Source organism: Triticum dicoccoides, chromosome 1A (assembly GCF_002162155.2).
Source record: "Triticum dicoccoides isolate Atlit2015 ecotype Zavitan chromosome 1A, WEW_v2.0, whole genome shotgun sequence".
In the NCBI taxonomy this organism is placed as follows: Eukaryota; Viridiplantae; Streptophyta; class Magnoliopsida; order Poales; family Poaceae; genus Triticum; species Triticum dicoccoides.
Genome location: NC_041380.1, coordinates 361,616,728 through 361,622,357, shown reverse-complemented (window position 1 = coordinate 361,622,357; position 5,630 = coordinate 361,616,728). Strand labels below are relative to the sequence as shown.

At 45.8% G+C, this 5,630-nt stretch overlaps 1 long non-coding RNA gene across 2 annotated transcripts; it reads left to right on the top strand.

Annotated features, from left to right (window-relative positions):
* Positions 1-2,811: 2,811 nt before the first annotated feature.
* Positions 2,812-4,800, top strand: LOC119289855. Of its 2 annotated transcripts, none has more exons than XR_005141643.1 (3): positions 2,812-3,284; positions 3,708-3,765; positions 4,342-4,800. It is a non-coding gene; the product is annotated as an uncharacterized LOC119289855 (long non-coding RNA). The 2 variants fall into 2 exon arrangements; XR_005141658.1 differs by having other exon boundaries at positions 4,298-4,800.
* The last annotated feature ends 830 nt before the right edge of the window (positions 4,801-5,630 follow it).

Sequence of the window (5,630 nt, the reverse complement as noted above, 5' to 3'; positions counted from 1 at the left end):
CCCACTCCGTCGACCAGCGCGAGGTGCTCACTGACAGTGTCCTGGACTAGGGGGTACTCACCATGTCGTCTCCCAGTCAGTTGGATTGGGCCGAGGACCCCCATGGCCGTATGCTCATGGGCTAGTTCGGACAGCCGATGTATACACGAGGAAGATTCCACAAGACTTGGTGATCAAGAAAAGGACTCCTCTCCACCGGCGTATTCGACTAGGACTGTTATTATCCTAGGCCTCTGGTACATTATATAAGCCGAGGCCAGGCTAGTCGGTAGATTATTATGACATTAGTCATCATACATGTAGGGTTTAGACCACAACATACGATCTCGAGGTAGATCAACTCTTGTAACCCCTATACTCATCAAAGTCAATCAAGCAGGAAGTAGGGTATTACCTCCATCAAGAGGGCCCGAACCTGGGTAAACATCATGTCCCCTGTCTCTTGTTACCATCGATCCTTAGATGCACAGTTCGGGACCCCCTACCCGAGATCTGTCGGTTTTGACACCGACACTCACCCGGCGTGGTAGCCGGCAAGGCTTCCCCTCATATGGATCCGCCGGCCATGGCCTTTGCTGACTCCTCTGATGCTTCCCTCTATTTAGTTCGACAGAGCTCCAGTGGCTCTCCGTCCACGAATTCGGCCATCCCCCGACCACCGAACCACTGATGGCGAGTTCCTCCGATCAGATCTCCTCCGACGGCCGCCACTCCACCGCTGCTCCCGTGTGTGTGCAGTTCACGAAGAGCGCGCGTGCAGTTTCTTTGGCATCGTAGCGCCGCTCTCTTCTTCATCCTGAGTAGGTCCCCCGTGCCCTACCTCTGACTATACCATGATTAGGGCGATGGGCATCCCCGCCGCCAGTACCTCCCCATGCTGCCATCGGATCTGGGCGCCTCCATTCGGCAACTTCCCTCCCTCAAGCCCATCTCGACGCCCAACCACTGGCTCCTCTTGCCTTTCCTGGGACGCCGATAGGTGGTATCCCTGGATCCACATGCTCTGGCAACAAGTATCTTCGCCCCCCCCCCCTATAAAACAATGAATGGATGTATGTGTCAATGAGCATCATTGGCGTCCATAGACAAAGGCGCAAAACAAAATGTGCGCGTGCAGTTTGCTTAGCTCGGTCATGCAGTACATTGTTTTTGTTTTGTGCGGTCTGTTTGTCTATTAAAAGAAATCAAATAATGTTGGTTGGAGGTAACATTCTTTTGATGCAAAATGTAATTTTTAAATGCAGTACACTCATCCCATTCATGCAACTCACTAACATTGACCATGTAGTCGAGATAGAATTTACTTGACCGTCGGATGCAGTGCGGTTTCAAGTGTGTTGTGGATTAGTCTCAAGTGTTTTGTGGTTCAGTTATGCCTGATGTGAAGCACACTTCACTTGCTTGTTTGTGAAAAAAATTCGTCTGAGAAAAGAAACCATGAAGTTCACTTGACCGTCTGATGCAGTGCGGTTTTTAGTATGAAGCAGTGCGTTCTTCTGTCTGATGAAGTGCGCACGTAGATTTTAGTGCTTGTTTGGGGAAAAATCGTCTGCGAAAAGAAAACTTGAAGTTCACTTGACCGTCTGATGCAGTGCGGTTTTTAGTCTGAAGCAGTGCGTTCTTCTGTCTGATGAAGTGCACACATCGATTTTAGTGCTTGTTTGGGAAAAAAATCGTCTGAGAAAAGAAACCATGAAGTTCACTTGACCGTCTGATGCAGTGCGTTTTTCAGTCTAAAAGCAGTGTGGTTTCTCTGTGATGCGGTACATACGACGATTTGGTGTCACGAAAAACAGAGTCTCCGCATTTCGTTAAAATCAAAATTGCTCTTAAACTGCAGGGAATTGAAGAGAGTGTTCTACATGAAAAAGTTGTGTCTCATCGATATATTTCCAACGGCGTATAATTTGAATTATTTCGACTAGCGGTTTGTAAAAAAATTGTGAGAAACGGCCGCTGTCTCTCATCGTCTACCGCATGATTTTCAAAATTAACTAAAAACTGTAAAGAATCTCAAAACCATTTCAACATATTAAAGTTGCGCCTCGTCCGTAGCTTTCCAACGGCATATCACTCATCTCGTTTCGACAAACGGTTCAAAAACTGGAGCAAAAACAATACGAAAGTTGTAAAAAATTCTTAAAAACAAAATTCCACGATTTACTAAATTTAAAGCTGCTCTTAAACAGTAACGAATTAGAGAAAATAATAGATATGAAGAAGATGCACCTCGATGATATCTTTTCAACGGTGTATCATTTGCTTCATTCCGACAAAGGGTTTAGAAAAAATCGTGAAAATCCGCTCGCTGCCACTCGTCGTCTGCCGCACCGTTTTTGAAACTGCTCTTAAACCGCGAGGAATCTCGAAAACTATTCAACATGGCGAAGGTGCGCCTAATCCATAGCTTTCCAACGGTATATTATACGCCTCGTTCCGATAAACGGTTAAAAAGGTAGAGTGAAAACAGTACCGACAAAACATTGCGTGTAGTTTTTTCCGACACAAGGTTCACTAGTCTGTAGTGCCCTTGCTAGAGAAAGTGCAGTGCTCTCGTGTTGAGCGTGCAGTGCAGAAGTGTTATCAGAATAACAATTCTGCTAATATTAGCAGAATAGACCAGCTCTATATATATATAGAGAGAGAGAGTGTGTGTGTGTGTGGGGCACTATTCTAATACTGGGATTAGAATAACTATTTGGATCACGGGGCCCTATATAGGGACGTTGGATGTTCCTGAGATCCGAGAAATCCACCGGACTGATAGAGAAAATGTCCACCCAGCCCACCCAGGTTGCCCCGATCCCCACCCTTGAGCTCCCCTGATCTCCACCCCCGAACGCCGCCACCACCATCTGGATCGCATTGCCACCGCCATCCTCCTTGGATCTCGTCGCCGAGCCCCCGCCCCCCGACCAACTCGCTCCGGTGCCCCACCCCGGACCCCCCACCGCCAGTGCCGAACTCCGCCCTGAACCTCCTCGCCATCGGTGCCCCTCCCCACCTCTCCCGCCTCGGCCCGGAGCCCCTGCCGCCAGTGCCCTGCTTGCCACCGCCCCAGTCAACACCAGGCAACGCCGTCCCTGCCAACCCCAGGTGCCGCCGCCGCCCTGGCAATCCCAGGCCCCGCCGGGATCCTGCTATGATGCTGCTCCCGCAACGTGATGCCTGCCTCCTCTAGCGATGATGTCGCCGGCCCGTGCCACCACGTGCAGTCGCGGCCCCTGTCCGCCGCCACTGCCGCCCCAACACCGATGATGCCCACATCTCCTCTTCCAACTCCGGTACGGCTTCTTTCCTTACCTCAAGATCCTCCCAAGATGGAGATCCCCGTCCCTGCTCCCCATCCTGGCCGCCATCGCCTCCACAGCACAGCTCCGACATGCAGCTCCGAGTGCCTCTGTCTCTGCTCGCTCTAATTGCCTCCGCCCGACGTCAGGCTCTGTAGGTCGGCTGTTCTTCTTCACCTAGGCTGACTGCTTCCTTAGATTTTGCAGAGCACCATTCTGTGCAGTAGAAAAATGGCTGCAGTCCAAAGTGTCAATTTTCAGCAGGGCAATCTGTTCATTGACTAGTTTTGTGCGTTCAAAAATAGTAGGACAAAAGTTGATGAATCAATTTTGTATAGTATAAAAACAACATGCCACTTGATTCGTACTTGTGTTATTTGATTTTTGAATAACAGAAGTTATCTTCTTTGTTTGCAGAAAACCCTACTGTATCACATTTGTTTGTCGTTATCCTCTGAAAATGGCATTATTACAGGTTAGTTTCGGCCGATGCATCAGTTCAGTTGCAAAAAAGAAGAGCGTTATACCTTGTTGTCTACTTCACTGACTTCTTTTCCTATACTATATAGGTTAGCTTTGCCTGATGCGTAAGTTCAGTTTCATAGTGCACGATAGGCATGATTCAGTAATAGTGTGGCTTCAATTAGTTCGTAGCCATCCTTTAGAAAGATCATACCTTGATATTCCATTGTTTTCTCCTTTGTCCTGTGCATTTTTAAGAACTAAAGTAATGAAAGAATTATATACCATTGCATCATACCAACATGGTTACCATACTTGTGTGAATAGGCAAGAAAGGTCCAACTAGCAAAAGCGATATACTATGAGTTTATAGCCACATGAAAAACAAAATATGTATACCTATTTGCTATGTTGATGCATATATTTATCCTTATTTACTTATGCACTTTTCAATGATCCACCATATCTGCAATCGTCAAACTGGAAGACATATTGTTTAAGGCCTAATTTGCAGGTTACTTGCACTGCTTATCTTTCTTTGTCAGCGCGCCTCTTTCCTCCAATAATATGCTGAAGCTACTCCTTACAGCAAGGAAACGGTGGATGAATCTTCACCAGTTACAAATGTATGTTGAAGCTACTCCTTACACCAAGGAAACGGTGGATGAATCTACACAAGTTACAAATGTATGCTGAAGCTACTCCTTACAGCAAGGAAATGGTGGGTGAATGCCTTCTGTATTCAGATATTTGGTTCATGTCGGACATCGACGGCGATATGTGCAGAAATCTTCTAGTATCTCTTTTGCCTCCCCTTTTCCCTCTTCCATTTTGTTGTTTGGAAATCTATGGTGGGCCTTTGATTCACAAAGACTTCGGCAATTATTTGTACAATATATATGCATAGGAATTTTGTTCTCCATTTTGTTTATTGGTACATGTGTGATGATTTTCATGTTATGAATATATTGGTTTGTGTGAAGTTCATGTACGACTACCCAAGGAGTTCAACAATCACTCACCACGAAGGAAGAAGAGGTGAGCAACGCCCAGGCTGTTCAACTTCGCCGCATCAGGCTGTGCAATTTCGCTCGTGTGAACAAAGGGCGAGCAGTTTCTTCTTAACTGTTGATTATGCACTTGTATCGTGCATTTTTTCTCAGCTTTTAGGTGAATTCATTGCTTCCCTTACATTGTGTTCAACAGGGTACAAAAAGTTTGCGTGCAAAATGTTTGTGTATGTCTGTAGGAGCTGCTGTTGTGCTAGTGCCATGAGAAAATGGAGCTTTTTCCGAGTTATTTTTTCTGTAATACATGTGAAGACTTTGGTATGAACAAATGGAGCTTTTTTCATAGTGAACAAAGTGGTATTTTTGGTGGAGTTTTGTTGTTGCTCTAATCGGCATGTATGAAAATTTGCGCGGATGTGCATAATTAAAAAGCTACTTTTTGAGATAAAACTAGTAGGTAACGAGTGGTAAAAAGAACACATAGTTTGCAAAAAAATCAACTTTGGGGTAGAGAGACACATGGTGGAAAATTTCTCCTCGCCTCTACAGTGTCCTTCTCAAGCACCATGTGCCCAGGGATGGAAATTCTCAAGCACTATGTGCCTAGGGTTGTCATTGTGTGCTCCTGTTCCAGTGTGCGTTGTAGAAATGAGGAAGTTCAGCCTTATCCTTGTGAAAGGTTCAATGTGTGCCCAGTTGCAGGAATTCGCAAATTTCAAAAAGGATATTTTAGTTGTGTGTGCCATGTGTGTGGGGTGTACTAAAAACGTTCTACGGAGGATAAGTTCATAGTTTCCGTCGCTGATAGTTGAAAAAAAATCAGTTTCGAAAAAAAAACACCTTGGGTGTCTAAGAAAAGAGAGTTGAA